Below are 18952 nucleotides of genomic sequence, written 5' to 3'. Positions count from 1 at the left end.
GTTTAATTACAGCGAAGGGTGCAAAGATGTAAATATCAGTGACAATACACCTACATCATGCAATTGCAGTATTTCGAAATACATTTATGTCCCCAGTTCTCAGTTTTTAACAAGAAACCTTAACATCGTTCGTGACCGAGAGTTGAAATCATTCCTCAGTAAAGGACATAAATATCTTCCCGTCAATTGTTAATAATACTTACTGCTCGAAATTGATAAAACGAGCAAAAGCTGACAAGAAATCCTTGGATTCTTTTTTTAAATCAGTAATGAACATAGTTGATATACGTATACTACATTTCTAAGAACAATTTACTCCTGATAACAACCATAATAGCCATATTACTCGTATCAAACATAAGCTAAAAGAATTCGCCAACGAATTTGTTTTTGTCCCGGCTGATAAGGCTGCTACATTGTAATAATATCATTATTGTTTAACGTAAATTTTACCTTGAGGTTCTGCAAAAGGAAATCACGAATTCACCATCATTCCAACTGACTCCATTTTTGGAAAATGACATCTGTGACAAACATAAACTTTTAGCTACCTCTTTACAAGCAGAACCAAATACAATGAAAGTTCCAACTATGTACTGGCTTCCGAAGCTGCATAAAACACCTTACAAATATAGATTTATTGCATTTTCAAGCCATTGTTCCACTACTAAACTATCTATTCTACTTACTAGTGCACTTGGTACAATCAAAAACCTGGTAATAAATAGTTCAAATACGGCCTTTGAAAATAGTGGAATTAATTACTTTTAGAGTGTCAAAAATTTGTTGGAAGTACCTGATGAATTGACTGCTTATATTGGTGATTTCGAATCTGTTCAAAGAATAGATTTTTCTACCCTATATACCACTTGCCTCTTAATCTTATTACGAAAAAAATCACACACATCATAAAAATGGGCATTTAAAAAGTCAGAATGCGAATATATATGTTCAAACTCTTTTAGGTCATTTTTTAGGAACAACAAACAAAAGAACTATGTCAATGTCAATTGAACCTGCTTTGATACTATAACTGACCTTGAATTTTTACTAGATAACATTTTTGTTCGCTATGGAGATTCCGTATATTGTCAAGTTATCGGAATTCCAATGGAGACTAACTTTGCACCACTTATTGCTGACCTGTTTCTGTATTGTTATGAGTTACAATTTATGACTAAAATCAGCAAAGACCCATCGAAACAACATTTGATACAAAAATTTAATGACACTTATATATTGGCTCTCAATAATGACGACACTAAAGAGATTTATCCTGCCGAACTGACTTTAAATAAATCTAATACTAACAATGAACGCTGCCCTTCCCTGGATCTTGATATCTATATCTTAAACGGGAAGCTTACTACAAAAAATGACTATAAAAGAGATGATTTTTCATTTCCTTTTTTAATTATCCATTTTTAGATTGTGACGTTCACTTGGTACCATCTTAAGGTGTTTATATATCTTAACTTGTTCGATTCGCTCGTGTATGTAACAACGTATTTGATTTTAACGAAAGAAATCTCTGTATTACTGAAAAATCATTACACCAGGGTTTTCATATTACAAACTAGTCAAAACATTTACTAAATTTTAATTACTGTGCGTATTGCTGTGTGTTTGTTTAATCTACATTAGCTAGAGGTATATAGGGAGGGTTGAGATCTCACTAAACATGTTTAACTCCGCTGCATTTTACGTCTGTCCCAAGTCAGGAGCCTCTGGCCTCTGTTAGTCTTGTATGTTTTTATAATTTTAGTTCATTTATATGTTTTGGAGTTTAGTATGACGTCCAATTTCACTGAACTAGTACACATTTTTATTTAGGGCCAGCTGAGGCTCGCCCCCGGGTGCGGAATTTTCTCGCTGCGTTGAAGACTCATAGGTGGCCTTCGCCTGTTTTCTGCTCTTTGGTCGGGTTGTTGTCTTTTTGGCATATTCCCCATTTCCATTCTCAATTTTATCAATAAGACAACAGTGCATTGAAAAGAAAAAAAAATCTTCAAAACAAAACAAAAATTGCAACTGGACCTTAGGCAAGCAACAACCAACAATCAATTCAACATAAGACAAGTGTTTATACTGTTTGTCAAACTTAGGGATCGCCATTTGTCTTCAAGAGGGAGGGAGGTTTTGTTTTTTTTCATCAAAAAAATATTCTAATCCCTAATTTGATGATAAAAAATATTGTGGTCAAGCAGATGACAAAAAAAGATATTCTGAATCCAGATTATCCCCATACCTAATAATGTTAAATTTTGAAAAAAAAACATAATTTGATTGATAGCGTCAAAAAACTAAAAAAATCATATCCCCGTTCTTAATATGTTACATGGTTTCTCCCTTACTATTAATTTCGAAAAGATTACAGACAAATTTAATTGAAATGTCATCATAGATTTATCACAAATGCATAATTCTACGAGGTGGAAATGTTCCCACGAGCTTTTCCCTGTTTTTTTCTCCTCCTTTTTTTGTCTGTTTGGATAAAGGAAAAGAGAAATAGTTCTTGGTTTCGTTTTCGGTATTGTTTTTCTATTATATTTGTTTAATATTGTTGTTTATTGTTTTAATTTTACACTTCATTTCTAAAACAAAATGTACAGGTTTCATATATAGTAATGATTTGTAAATTTTTACCTATTATAGAAACTACCGTTAAGTAGTTAAAATTTCGCAACTCAATTGTTATACAATCGATGATCAATTAAAAAACAAATTACTTCCTCTGTTCTGTTCCTATTTAATTTCTTGAAGACAGATTTCTTTTAGATCTTCAAGGAAGTACGCTTAATTCTGTTCAATCGTACGAATAACATACATATTACACATAGATTTCGTGTTTAAATAACCTCAATTTGAAGTTATATAAATATCCCTTATAATTTTATTTGTTTTCTTCTATAAATGTACTCAACAGGAAAACCAGTGTAAGTATTATTTTTAGAACTGAAAATCCTCAAGAATACAAAGACCACGTCACAAAGAATATGTGTCATTACATAGTTTTGTATGATGTCAGGAGGAGTATGACATCCTGGTGATATTACGTGGTTTCATTGATATTTGATCTGAGGTAAATAGCACTGCATAAATGTTAAAGAAAAGGTATGTTTTATAAACCCTCTTCAAGAACTATTTATGTAAAAATATATTTGACATATATTACTTTTAGCTGCGATTTAATTTGCGGAGATTTTGTCATAAGTGTTTTTTTTTTATTGAAGACCCGGTATAATCCTTAATTCAGTTTAATGGATTTGCCTGCGCCGATAAGTTGGAATAGCAACGTTTTCTAATGCACACTTATATATTCACCAGTAATTTGTCTATGTTTTAATTTTTACATAAATATTATGTGTTATTCAGGTCTCAGACAGGGTATATACTGTGACATTTCCGGCTTAGAGTTTATATCCCCTGAGCCGAAGGCGAAGGGGATATAAGCCCTTAACCGGGAATGTCATAGTATATACCCTGTCTGAGACCTGAATTACACATATATTACGGATTACCCCTGTCTAAATGTTTTCCCAGTGCAGGTAGGCTTGTTGTTAAACATTCATGATGCAGCATGTGTATTCATTACATGTTTATTGTTTCTTAATATTTTAAGTAAACCATTTTAATGCACCTTTTTTTATCTTGACAATTTTTCCGTTAAGAAACTGTTTTCAATTAAGTTTTTAGATTTCATATTTTGTGTTTGTTTGTGTGTGTGTGGCTTTGTTTTTTACAACACATATATTGAGTAACACAACCTGATATGTTCGACATACGTGAAGGATTTTGTAATTTGCTGTGAAAATAATTTTATCATGTATGTAATAATTTAACATTAGATATATGTATTTCAATCGTAAATTGCGTGATTTTGTATTAAAAATGTATTATTGACTGATGCACGTCATTATTTTCCTTCTGTGAGCCTCTGGCATTCCTTAAAAATTAGTGTTCTGTATAGCTTTTGATTACGTCACATAGTAACCGGTGTTATGATAACGTTTTTGAGGTTCCAATTTGGGATAAAAACGTCGTGTATACCCCGGCAGTTTTCTGAATATATAATGTCATCTCTGTGTTGTTATCCAATCACAAACATCGACACATTTGTAATCCGTAATATATAATATATTATTATATTTGCCTTCGGGTTTATATGATCCGTTCATCCTATTTCGACTCTTCAAAATTCAAGAGTCAATCCCAAATTGAGGTAAATTATATGGCCTTCCAAATACCGTTTCGATTCCTAACATCACTGAAGAGACATTAATTGTCGAAATCCGGATATGGCGTACAAATGTTTGCACCTCATGTTTGCGGTATACCATCTTTTCCGCGAGTTTGTTGTTTTCTGTTTGGTATTAAATTAATAATTAAGATCCATTGTGTTACATCTGTGATCCGTTTATTTGGCAATCGCCATGGCAGTCAGCAGGGTTTAAGAACATCCGTTGTTCGACCTGCTAGTCAAATGCGTTTTGTTAAAATATACTTTTCCACTTTTTTGGTCTTTTGGAAAATGTTGTTTGTGCTGTATTTAGACCCCTCTACAAAGAAATTTGTTTTGCATGCACACGTATAATAATTGCGGTTTATATCCAACGCAATCATAGGTTTGAACGTTGTTTTCAATTTAGGCTTGTTTATATATATATATATATATAATTTAGCAAATTAATAACTTTATCAGAAGTTACTTTTAGGTTTTGAAAACCTTTAAACAAAATGCTTAAGATTATATTGAACAAAATAAAATTATCTTTGCTTACCTGAAACAATATTCAATAAAACTTGAAATAGTTTAATGTCTTTATTTCCAATTAAAGAGCTCATGTAAAAGTGACGCTTTTTGGAAATAACTTTTTAGATTCGAATTAGGGGACTGTTTCAGGTTTGTCCAATCAAAATTAACATTTAATAAAAAACCATGACAACTTTAGTCTAATTGACAGAAAATGGGTGGGGTCATAAGTGATGATTAAGACTAAAAAATATCTTAATTACTTATGTAATCCCGCTATCAATGTTTACTCTATACCCTATTTGAGCCGGACATTAACAATAGAAACAATCCGAAATACATCTTATTACATGTCGGCTTCACTTTAAAAATCATATCTGTCAACACATTCTGACCATTGTCCGATATCTTCTTACTTAATCTATATACAACACAATAAGGCTTACTAAAAGGAAATATGTTTGTGTGAAAAGCTATTAAAATGTCTGTCCAGAATTGAAATAAAATGTTTAACTAAAATAATTTGCTTTAAACGTAGAACTTTTCCAATTTTTTACTGAAATTAAGAATTTCACAAAAATAATAAAATCTGTTCAAAATGATACCATGACAACTCCCCCTTACTTCAGTTGATTTCGACCCGAAATCTTGACATATTCCTGTAAAATACTAAGTAAAGTAGGCGTTAGTCACTTACACATATATGATAACTATGTATTGTTCCATATATACAAAAGTAAACATACAAAATTTATATACATACATAAATATTCAATAATTGATCATAAACAGAGGTCCCGAGTTACAAGGTCTTTAATTCAAAACAATAAATGCATCTAACTATTTCTGAAAAAAGTAGTCTAAAAAAATACTTTATCACTTGAAACAATTTGAAAAATATTCAAGAGGTTGAGGATTCAGCACTACTTATGGAATATAACTAATTATTCTTTGAAATGAAGTATAAAATGATTAGACAAAAATACTGCAGAAATACAGTTTAATTTAAGATGCTAAAATTCATTAATAAAATCTAATAGTTGAACAATTAAAAAGAAATCATAAGAACAATTTGCTTTTAAAATAAAATTGATTATTCTAAATGTGGATATAAGGAAACAGAAGTTTGATTTGAAGCTTGTTGCACTTTTTGAATAGTGCGTGGTGGATTCAAAACTGAAGCTAACCCTTGATGTGTAATTAATACATAATAATCAAATGTCTGAGCTAATATTTTGTTAATTCTATGCCTTTTAAATACATTAAGATCAATTGTAGTAGGAATGTTCACAGTCTTGTTGGTAAGCTTGTTTGTAATAACAAATGATGAAATAATAACATATAATTTACTCTGAGGAAAGGATGAAATTGATATATCATCTACAGAAGGTATACTGAAGTCGTAATATGATGGACACAAAGATAAGCTAAGCAATGGTACTGTAACACAGTCAGAACCTGATGTAATCTCTAAGTAAATGGTGGTGCATTTGGACTTTCTTGATCGATACAAAAAAACAAATCAGTACAGATAAAAATATGAGTACAATTACACTCAAAATCACTGAGGCATGTAGCCAAGAAAATTGAGAAGCAAAAAATGTCTCTAGCTCTGATGCATTTGAAGTAGGTGTTGTGAGTTTCTTATATATAAATGATGGTATTTCTTGAGATTTTACTTTTGAGACTTGTTGTAAAACAAACATAGCTGTGGCTAACTTTCTAAACTTTAAAAACAAGTAAATACAAATTATAATTGCAAATGATCCTAAACCTAGTGATGTGATCACAAGAATTGCATTTAAATCTGGCCATTCTGATTGAATGGATATTATACCGTCCAACAAAGGTTCACTAAGTGTTTTAAATATTTTAGAATCATTTCTGACTGCATCAGTCATTTTCTTTAAATTTAAATGCATTTGCTGATCTGCAGCTAAGGTATTGCTGATACTATGACTAAATAAACCAAAATTTGGTACTGATAACTGAACTTGTGTGGAAAAAAGTTTATCTCCTGATGTGGAGGATAATTGCTTATCACTAAAATATTCTTGCAACAATGCTAAATTTACAGGATATGGAACTGACACTTCTTGTGTGTTGTTGTAACATTGGACTAATCTTGGTGATAAATATAATGATTTTGTGGAAAGTGAACACTTGCATGGTAAATTGACAAAAAATTTGCATCCTGGGAGGAGATTTTGCTTGTTGTGACAATTAATAGCAAGCGTATCACTTTGATACATCAATACTGATGTGGAGCTCAATTCAATGATGTCATGTGTTAAATGATTTTCCAAAAATCTGAAATTGCACAGGCTTTTGACCTGCTTCTTGTCATTGTTGAATAGTGCAATGGTGCATTGTTGAACATGCGATGGGATTAGTGCAATATTGAAACTGCATGTGATAACACTTTCATGCTTGCAATTAGTTAATTGGTTAGAAGATAAGGGGAGGTAATAATCATGCTGGTGGGTAAGAGCAAGAAAATCTTGTAAATCAAGCAGTTTAGTTGCATGCTTTAGAGTGTTATTTACTGGAACAGGTAGAAAAATTACTTTAAAAAGCTGAAGAGGTTGTGAATGTGATGAAACTGGAAATCTGAGTGTTAGGTATAGGATGGAGTGGTTACGCATAAACATAAAGTTACGGTTAGCATAGTAGAAGGAAAGATGTAACTGTGTTAGAAAGAATCCTGGATACGATTTTGTTAATATTCCTTGAACCTTATGGAGTGCATGTGTTAGGGTTTGTTTTGGCAATAATAGTGGTGAGACTCTGCCCATGACAAGGCTTTGCACTGCGGCTTGGAATTGGTCCAAATTGTTTCGTAATATATTGCATGTATTAGTGAGGTTAATGAGTATTTGGGAAATATTAAACATGGATTGCTGTAAGGTAACTAATGACAAGTTCATTGAATGAGCCAATGTGGTTATCTCTTTTGAATTGATTTGAATTCCAGACATCAGATTGGTTGTCCTTTTGTCCATTACTGACATATAGGATGTTAAGTGGTCACCATGCTGGTGTAGAACGTCAGATAATAATTCAGTTCTCTTATTGAGTGCGTTTATGTGTCTAGCAAGTAAATTTACATCACTCATTGTTGCTGTACCAAAAAGACCTTTAGCAAGTGAGCCAATGAATAGTAAAAATGAACGAATATTTCGTTTTGATGACAAAATAGTACTGTGAGGAATTAAAGTATGAATGGCTTTAATTGTATCTAATAAGTGCATTTCTGTAGTTTTATGTAAATGACTTATAAAATGAGTCATTGCGTTAAATATATTACAATCATGAACATGTGTTTGTCTCTGACATAAAGGTAACTCTTCTGATAAATGAATATTATGGGGAATTTGAACCTTAAATGTATGAAGCCACGATTCTTTGGCTAAAAACAGGTTTGCCTCTTCTTTAAAGATGACCCCATAGTTAATTCTTTGGATTATGTCTTTTTCTACAGTATAATCAGCACCAACTTGAACAAAACACAGGACCACCATTAGAAAGTACATCAGCCCATGCCAACTAGCCATGAATTTACCTACAAATATATTAAACAAGGGAAAAATTAGATGTGATGAAATTAGGGTGAAAGTATGCAGGCCTTACATACAATCTAGCACTATGGATTAACAGAGAATCTGTTTAGGTTTAATTCAACACATCAAATTTCTACCTTACAAAAAAAATGAAAACCTAAAAGTCTGCCGGCATGGCTAGCTAGTTAGCAGTGAATTGAATAATACTGTCAATGGGACTATCCTTCAATGTCAAGTAACTTTGAACTGATAATACATTTTACTGAGTACTGGAACTGAGTACGGACTTTAAGATAATGAGTACTAATGAGTTCACTTATTGATGAGTACTAACTTGTACGATTACATACTTGTGCAATATAAAGTGGTATGAACTAAAATCTCAAATCATTAAACTTAATTTGAATGATAAAAAACTTGTCTTAATTAACGCATGAATACTACATGTACTATGAGCAACACTAGGTTTTTACTCTTTTGAAGAAAGATTTCTTTCTTTTGCCTTTCTGGGTAAATCTCAGATTTATTTCCTCTAACATGGGAGCGTCAAAACTAGTATCTGGTTCCCATGTGCGTGTCTTATCAAGCCATTCTACTCTCATCAACCTTTTACCATTGCAAAATTTCCCTTTTTTAATTTGATGAAAATTAAATGTTTGATTATCAATACGAGTCTGATTTGTTTGATTTTCTATAACATTTTCTTGATTAACATTATTTTCAGGTTGTAAATTATCATTTGGCAGTTCATCAAGAGGTTCTGAATTATCTGCAGTGTTTTTTAGGTTCCTCTTGCACTTGTGTTTGTGCTTGAGGAGCTACATTTGCATTTTGATCTGGTGCATTGTTTTGGTGTTGTTGTACCTCAAACCGTTTGCGATGAATATTTGGGTCATAGTAGCGCCTAAGATTTGTGGCAATGATTTCAGTTCTTTATTATTAGATATTGCTTTAAATTTGTATGTGAAGTTTGGACCTTTTTCCATAATGCGATAAGGACCAGCATGTTTGTCATGTAATTTGCGAGACTGACCTTTAGGGACTTTATTTGTAGTAATCAAAACTTGGTCTCCAACAGAAAAATCAGAAATATTTGATTTAAGGTCATGTCTTTCTTTATCTTTTTCTTTTTGTTGAGCATCTTTTTGTTTTGCAATTTCATGCGCAATTTTTAAATTTGCCAAAAAGCCTTCTATATAATCTTTGACATCTTGACTTAAATTTTCTTTTGGTTCTAATGCTACATCAAAAGGAAGTCGCATTTCTTCTCCAAACATCATATAAAAGGGGGGATATCCTGTTGTATTGCAGGATGGTGATTTTCTGTATGCCATCATTATGAAAGGGAGAAGGGTAGGCAATTTGACTGGTCTTTATCACAATATGCTCTTGAACTTGCTGCTAATGTGCTATTTTGACGTTCATCAGTACCATTTGTATTTGCATGATATGAACTTGAATGGTGTTGTTTAACCTGGAAAACTTCACAAATTGCTTTGATAACCTTTGCCATGAACGATTGACCTCTATCACTAAATAAAATTTTAGGACTGCCAAAACGGGCAAAAACTTCTGAGCATAATATGGTTGCTACCTCTTTTGCTGTTTGTGTTTTCATAGGGAAAGCTTCTGTCCAACGAGTGAAAGAATCAACTACTACTAAGACATGTTCAAAACCTTGCGGTGTTTTTGACAAAGGACCTAGTATATCAACATGCCAACGATGAAATCTACCAACATGTGCATTGGAGACAAAGGTGGTTTGTTGGGGTTGTAATATCTTTTGGCACGTTGACACCTATCGCAAGTTTTTATGTATTGATTTACATTTGCATGCATTTTTGGCCAATAATATTTTTCCATCATAGAGGAATAAACCTTATCAGCACCTAAGTGGCCTCCGCCTAGTAAGGAGTCATGATATGAGTGGAGAGCCTCTTCTCTAAGACAAGTTGGCAATGCTATCTGTTTAATTTGTCTTAGTTCCTTAGGTAACTTCCTACATCTTCTCTGATATAAATGATACAAAATACCATTAGAAATAGAGTAATAAGGACTTTCAGATACAATTGCACGTCTGAGTTTCTCATCCTCAGGAAGTTCCTTATCTTGCAGATATTTAATGATATCAAAAAAATTAGGACATTGTTTTTGTCTTTCAAACAGAGAGATAGGATAAGCTAAGTTTTCAGGAAGTTGATCAGCTTCTAGGGCAGATATTACAGGACAGTTTTCAGGAGATTCATCATCATGGTAAAAGGTAGTGTAAGTTTGCCAACCATTTGGTAGGCAGTCAGATTCAGAATCTGGCTCAAAATCTTGTCTAGCGTTTGTTACAGATTGTAAAGCCGGTGCCTCATCATATGGCCTAAGGCTTAAACAGTCTGCAACTACATTGCTTTTGCCTGGTCTATAAATGATATCATAGTCTAAGTCTTGTAACTTTAGTGCCCAACGTTCTAGTCTCCTTGATAATTTGGCAGTTTTTAACCAAGTGAGTGCGCTGTGATCAGTTACTATAGCGAAGTGAGAGTTATCCAAATAAGGACGGTAGGATTCAACGCCTCTAATTATGGCTAAACACTCTTTTTCAGAAGTATATTACTTTTTCTCAGCATCACTCAGTGCTTTACCACCATAAGCGACAAAATACTCTCTATTTTGATCATCTTTCTGTCCCAAAACATAGCCTATTGCTTGATCAGATGCATCACAAGTTAAAATAAAAGACCTATTTGTATCTGGGTAAGATAGAATTGGTGAAGAAAGTAAAGCCTTTTTCATTGTTTCAAATGCTTGTTGACATTTAGGAGTCCAGTTAAAAGGTGCATTTTTGCGCAGCAATGCTGTCAAAGGAGACACAATATCTGAATGACCTTTAATAAAACGACGGTAGTAGTTAGCCATACCTAAAAAAAACTTCTGACCTGTTTAACTGTTTTTGGAACAGGGAACTCACTGACTGCACTCGTTTTTTCTGGGTCAACCTGAACTCCATTTTTGGAAATGATGTGGCCTAAAAATTTGACTTGCTTAACTGCAAAATTACATTTTGTTGGCTGTAGACGTAAATTTGCCTGTTTTGACCTATCAAAAACTTGAGTAAGGTGTTCAAGATGTTCTTCAAAAGTATTGCTGAATATTAAGATGTCATCTATGTAGACTAATAAAAATTTCCAATTTAAACCTCTAAATTTTTGAGTCATGAGACATTGAAAAGTAGTGGCTGCATTCATTAAGCCATAACTAAGGCGATTCCATTCATAAACACCAGATTGTGTGACAAATGCACTTTTATGTTTTGTCTCTTCATCAAGTGGAATTTGCCAAAACGAACTTTTAAGGTCTAAATTTGTAAAGTAAAGAGGTTTTGCTTCTCCTAATGTGTCAAAAACACTTTCAATATGGGGTAAAGGAAAGTTCATAGGTACTGTGACCTTGTTGATCTTGCGATAATCTATCGCTAGGCGCCATGTACCTGTATTTTTCTTAGGAATCATTACTACTGGTGACAACCAATCAGAATTAGACTCCTCTTTAATATTATGTTTCAATAAATCTTGAATTTGGCTTTCCATTTCCCTTTTAACTTGAGGCGACTGTCTATAAAAATGTTGTTTTACAGGTCGTGCACCAGGGACAGTTATAATTTTGTGTTTGTATACGTCTGTTTCACCTAATTCTGTTAAATTTGTGGCAAAGCTTGTTTTGTTTTCTTTCAAAAATGATTTTAACTTTGCTTTCTCTATTTCTGTTAAGTCAGATTGTGATAAATCAAGTTCTAGGTCAGATTCTGAGACTTTACTTGGTGTGTTTACTGATGAAACAGATGGAGAGCTTTCATCAAAGTTCTGTATGAGCTCAGTACTGACTTGTTCTACTTTTGCAATTTTCTTGTGTGCTCTTAACCTTACATTTTTGTCAGTTGGGTTAAGTAAACTTATATATGCTTTACCATTTTTAACAGTAACCAATGACTTTGCTGCTAGTATGTTTAGATGCTCTATATTTGGAAGTGGCTCTAAAAGTACAGTTGAACCTGGTTGTTGATGTGAAACAGAGACACTAATTAAAGTTTGAGAAAATTTTGGTATTGTTACTGCCTTAAGAGTTCTTACTAAACCTTCACTTATACTAAGTTTACCTATTGTAGTAACTGTGTGATTTTCTACAACTTCTAAAGTATTGTTGTCAAAATTTAATTTTGCTTTGTTGTTTTTCAAAAAATCAACACCTAGTATTAAAGAGTGGTGTAATTGAGGTAAAACATGTGCTACAGTTTTGAATTTTCTATCTCCTATTGTAATTAGAATGTCTAATTTACCCAAAACTTTAACATGTTCACCATTAACAGCTATTACACTTCTAATAATAGATGGTTGTAAAAATCTTGTGGAGTAAGTAGTTTTGTCTAGAAACTGCTTAATAATTACAGACAGATTTGCACCTGTATCGACCAATGCAAAAGTTTTTGACCCACCAACTGAAACATGAGTGGTGATCTTATCAGCATCCAGTGTGGCTATTAAATTGATTACACCAGATTGCTTATCTTTGTGCCTATCTTTAGACTGTTGCCTAGAGACAGGCTCGCGTCCCTAGTCAGACTGTGAACCTTGAGCTCGCTTCAGTTTTAACATGCCTTTTTAAAATGCCCTAATTTCTTACAAAAATGACAAGTTTTGTTTGATGCAGGACAATTAGACCTTAAAGTACAGGACCTACCTCCACAATATTTGCATTCTTTGTAACTTTGACTTTTCGATTGGTGTCTGTCACTGAATCGCACTCTGTGTTGTTCTGGTCTGTTAATTGCAGACAGTGTGGTCTCCATTTTGGACAGCAGGGCAGTAAGAAGATTGGCTTGATTGGCCTCACAGGATTGGACAGCTGATCGAACGGCATCGTTGATGGTGGCAGTGAGGTCTGTGGTGAGTTTGGTTGTGCGGTGACTGGAACTGTTACCTCAGCCACAGCAGCAATTTCTCGGAGTTGTTCCATGGTCTGAGACCTATGTGGCATGATGATATGGGCCAGGTTCTTCCTGAATCCTTTTTCTGTTATGCTGACCAAAAAATCTTCAGAAACACTATTTTCACTGTTGAATGACATAGCTCTGTGGATGTAGTCGTCAACAGATTCTGTCTCTCCCTGCTTAAGGTCAGTAAGTTTGACACCTCGTTTGATTAGTGGCTTGAATCTTTTCAAGAAGGCTTCTTTGATGGATGCTAAAGAAACTCTTTACTTGTTATCTAATACATTAAACCATTCTCTGGCTATGCCTGTTAGGTGGAATGGAAGCACCAAGATGGCTGAAACTTCCGGCATTCCTTGTAAGGTGACAAATACCATAAACATGGCCCAAAATTCTGTTGCGTTTCCCCTACCACTAAATAATTCGAAATTCACATGGTATCTGTGACTAGCAAAGCCAGGTGGTGGTGGTATAATATGTGCTACAGTGTTAGAGGAGGTACCTGGTGCAGCTGCTGGTAATGGGGCTGGATTGATTATCTCCTCCTGTTGTTCATTTTTTGCGGCATTAATTGTTGCGTTGTTTGGTGCTGGCATAATGTTGTTTTTGGATCTCAACCAGTACATGCGTTTCTGTATCTTTGGGATCTACGGTCCTCCAACCAGTTGTCAGAATTAGAGTTTCGGTGTATTTGCTTGGAATTGGTCTTATACCAATGGGATCTATACCTTGATGACTTGTGATGTCTGGAGCCAAGGCCTGAAACAATATTCAATAAAACTTGAAATAGTTTTATGTCTTTATTTCCAAAGAGCGCATGTAAAAGTCTGATTATAATAGCAGTTATAATATAAAATGACAAACAATATTCATAAGTATAAATCAATATAATAATGCAAGTATAATTCCAATAGATAATGCAATAGACCTATCATAATTAAATATTTCATAAATATTCTGAAACATGAACATAATGTGTATTGCAATACTTAATGTATGAGCAACATCTCATGTCTTTTGCATAAATATTCTAAACATTCAAATATAAACATGGTAGAGCATTTTTAAGGTATTTGGTTAAACTTTATTCTAAACACTGAGAATTAGATAAAGGAATAGTATAAAAGCCTTTCTTATGAAACTCCAATTCAAACAATGAGGTTACTTATCTAACCATATCTCCGTTAATGGGGAATAACTCTTTTTTAATCTGTTAAGGGGGAATAACTCTTTACACAATAAAAAAGGGGGGGGGGACAATTGTAGAATAGAAACTTTTCTATCATGAAATCTTGTTACGCAATGAAATACATATATAATACTTTGTTGTGGGGAACTAGCTATAGAATATGTCTTACATGTATACTTGCTAAAGATAAGTATACTCAATAACGTGCTATTTATAGAAAAATAACAAACCATGCGTTTGCTGACAATAACATGTCAAATAAACTGCACATCAAGAAATAATGCCTAAAAGGCTTTCGAATAATAAATTCTTACCATTGAAATCATTATAACTTCAATGCAATAGTGAATTTAATGTGAATTATTATTTCTTGTCAGTGCGACAAAACAGGCGGATGTTATAAATAACTATAAAAACAGATAAAATAAGTATACCATTTTCCGATCAGAAACAAAGACTTTTCTTTATAAAAAAAACATTATTTACAACTATTTACAATTATAGCATAACGAAAATATCTTGATAATTAACTTCTTTATAAAGATAATAAAAGATGAAAACTCTTATTAAATAAAATAACTTTGAAAGTGCTGAAGATTTTACAAAAGGAAAATAAATCTATTTCTATTCAAAAAGAATAAAGCATTAGCAAATTAATAACTTTATCAGAAGTTACTTTTAGGTTATGAAAACCTTTAAACAAAATGCTTAGGATATATTTAACAAAATAAAATTAACTTTGCTTACCTGAAACAATATTCAATAAAACTTGAAATAGTTTTATGTCTTTATTTCCAAAGAGCGCATGTAAAAGTGACGCTTTTTGGAAATAACTTTTTAGATTCGAATTTGGGGACTGTTTCAGGTTTGTCCACTCAAAATTAACATTTAATCAAAAACCATGACAACTTTAGTCTAATTGACAGAAAATGGGTGGGGTCATATGTGACGCTTAAGACTTACAAATATCTTAATTACTTATGTAATCCCGCTATCAATGTTTACTCTATACCCTATTTGAGCCGGACATTAACAATAGAAACAATCCGAAATACATCTTATTACATGTCGGCTTCACTTTAAAAATCATATCTGTCAACACATTCTGACCATTGTCCGATATCTTCTTAGTTAAAAATACGTAATCTATATACAACACAATAAGGCTTACTAAAAGGAAATATGTTTGTGTGAAAATCAAAACTAAAGCTATTAAAATGTCTGTCCAGAATTGAAATAAAATGTTTAACTAAAATAATTTGCTTTAAACTTTTCCAATTTTTTACTGAAATTAAGAATTTCACAAAAATAATAAAATCTGTTCAAAATGATACCATGACATTGAGATCATTGCGTATGTCAAATTCGAGGTATAAGTTTAAAAATGAGGCGGAGGAAGCCGTGTCTGTTGTTTCTTTAATTTCTAGTTCTGGGGGAAATATTAATGGAATCCAATCAGAAAAAAATGGATTGTTAATGGAAAGAACATCATCAATATATCTGAATGTGAAATTAAATGATCTGACTTCTTCGATCTTCATGTGTATGACAAGTATCTGAAGAAACTCAGAATCATATGAAGATAAGAAGAAGTCGGCAAGGAGAGGAGCACAGTTCGTTTCCATAGGAATGCCGACAATTTGTTCAAAAAGTTTACATCCAAATTCAACAAATATGTTGCCAATAAGAAACTCAAGCATACTGATCACTTGCTCCTCTGTGTAGCATGTTTTACTTTTTTGTTCATTATTAACAAGATATGACAGTACCCCAAAGTAATAAATGTATAGCGTATGCTACCATTTTTATGTTGAATAGCATTGTGGATTATTTCTTTAAGACAATTTTTCAATTTCACATGGGGAATGGTGGTATACAGGGTTGAAAAATCAAAAGTTTTGAGAGAACTAATTTAAAAAAAAAGGTCGAAAAGAATCCACATATGGTTAATACCACTACGCGAGTATAAGCATTTCTGAAGACCCTCTTTCAGTGCAGACAGAATGTTTGTCAATCTAATGGCCAATTCTTTAGTCGAACATGCAGATCAGCCGGCAATTTACCGTTGCAGGTACGGGATTTTGTGAAGCTTAGGTATCCAATACAAACAAGGTAAGTCCTCCGATTTGTTGTTCAATGCAATGTTCATTAAATCCATGAAGGACGTATGATTCGCCAAAATCTCATCCTTGTCAAATGATATGTTTTTGTATGTGGAATTACCTGAGTGCTAATTTATTCCTAATTCTTTTACAAGACACTCGTAGTAGTACAATTTACATACAAAGACAATATTATTTGAAGCTTTGTCAGCAGGAACAAGACCATACTTATCGTGTAGAGATGATAGGCATTTCACAGCATCGAGCTTTGGTCTCTGAAAACGGACTTTGGTCGAACATTCACACAGTTTTTCAACTTATGAATGCGACGTTTTATCAGACACCTGATTGTTTTGGCCCATTCTGACAAAGTGTCCAGTTCAACTTCTTCTCGTTTAGTCCATGCTCTGGCGTAGTTCACAATGGAATCCATAATGATTTTGAAGTTATGGTTCCAATTGATGTGTACGGGTTCTCTAAACTAAGGACTATGAGATATCACCTTTCGGAGATGTTCATGTTGAATTTTGTTTAGATCCCAAGTAATAACATGACCAGAGGGACTGTAAGGATAAGGCGAGAGGGAACATTCACATGTCAGAGTGTTTTTTAGGTATTGTTCTAATTCAAGGTCCTGCAATAAAATGTTTATTAAGCTTACACCTCTAAGGAATGACATTATTAGGCACATCACGTATATGGGAAGATATTGCAATGCAGATGAATTTTTAGGTTTTGAAAAAGATAAAAAAATTGCAGAAATAGGCAACGTTTGGGTGGGACATGCAAAATTTCATGCATTAACCCTGGGTCCCTTAATTTGCCTCTGCAAAGATTCATATGGTCAGTCAAAACCTCTTTATCGATGAAAGATCGGTAATTTCATAGCAAAATTAAAATAAAACACAACATAACCAGAAAAACATTAGTACAATGTAACCAAAAGAAACAAACCGAAAACAAAACATATATAAAAATACCCTGGTAGGATAGTGTTTGATCATCAGATTGTTAAACAATGATTAAGGAGTTAAATTAGTTGTGTCATCTGTACTATTATTTGTCTGTTTGTCTTTTTATTTTTGGCCATGACGTTGTCAGTTTGTTTTCGATCTATGAGTTTGACTGTCCCTCTGGTATCTTTCGTCCCTCTTTTAGAATAAACCAGATGAATATTCTCATGAATATCTTAATCCTTAAGTCTTTAATGCCTACTTATAAGGCATTCCTCTCCTCTCTTAAAATACATATTATAACGATTTCCATTGAACATTATCGATGGAAAATGCAATGTTTCATTTATATATCGTATATTTTAAAAATATGTATTTTTTGAATGGATAATAGTTTGTTTTCTCTCACAGTGAGTAGCAGAAACTGGTAATCAGAAGCAAGAAGTATTTTTGTGCCAACTGTATTGTTTTTAAAACAACGGTAATTCTTTCAGTAAAACCAATATACTGTAACACAATCTGGGATGGCAACAAAACAAACTCTCATACGTACAAATTCATTACTGGTAGCTTTTCTAATTTAAGTACAAAATACAACAAAGGCGATCAAAACCAAATGCAAGCTACACAAAAGGTTATAACTAGACCAGAAGCATGTGGACGACAATGTATGCAGACAATCGAAAAAAGACTCAATACATTCATGAGATGGCAATGCACTAGAATATGGCCTAAACACTTAGCAGAGGCAGGACTCTTTAAAACAGGAGAAACAACCGTTCAGTGTTATAAATGTGGAATAATATTAGACACGGCGTACTTTCAGACATTACCGAAAACCATTCATAAGTTGGTATCCCCTGAGTGTATTTTCTCTGTAGAGCTTTGAAAGGACGAATGTATTCAAAATCATAGACAGAAAATGATACGTATTTAACATAAACCGTATGAAAATATGTAAGACTCCGTTTGTTACCAACTTACTATTCACAGAAGAAAGCAGAGAAAAACATGTAACATTACAAGTTTGTGTACGCCTTTTATGATGTATGCGTTACTGGCAATATAGCGCGATATTTCGTATTTCGAAATTGCATATATTGCTGTTTCGAAACCTGATTCGACGAAAGATTGGAGGAAAGCTTGGAGCATAATTAAAATCATATTCTTCAACGTTAGCTCATAAATCACTCGATACTGTTACACTGGGGATCGGTCCGTTGACAGTGTAGGATTATTAAGTGTATAACTAGCGCTTATCCTATTAATTTACGAAATGTCTATTAAAGTTATAGTGAACTTAGAATATAAATAATCTCAGACATTCGCATTATAGACATGTGATCATGTCTCAAACAAAGGAGAAAAAACATATTTACATACCGTTTTTGTCTTTTCGAAGTAAAAATTTGAATTAATT

Source organism: Mytilus californianus, unplaced genomic scaffold, assembly GCF_021869535.1.
Source record: "Mytilus californianus isolate M0D057914Y unplaced genomic scaffold, xbMytCali1.0.p SCAF_15, whole genome shotgun sequence".
Taxonomy (NCBI): Eukaryota; Metazoa; Mollusca; class Bivalvia; order Mytilida; family Mytilidae; genus Mytilus; species Mytilus californianus.
The sequence above is the reverse complement of the archived record's forward strand: the minus strand, read 5'-3'. Positions refer to the sequence as shown.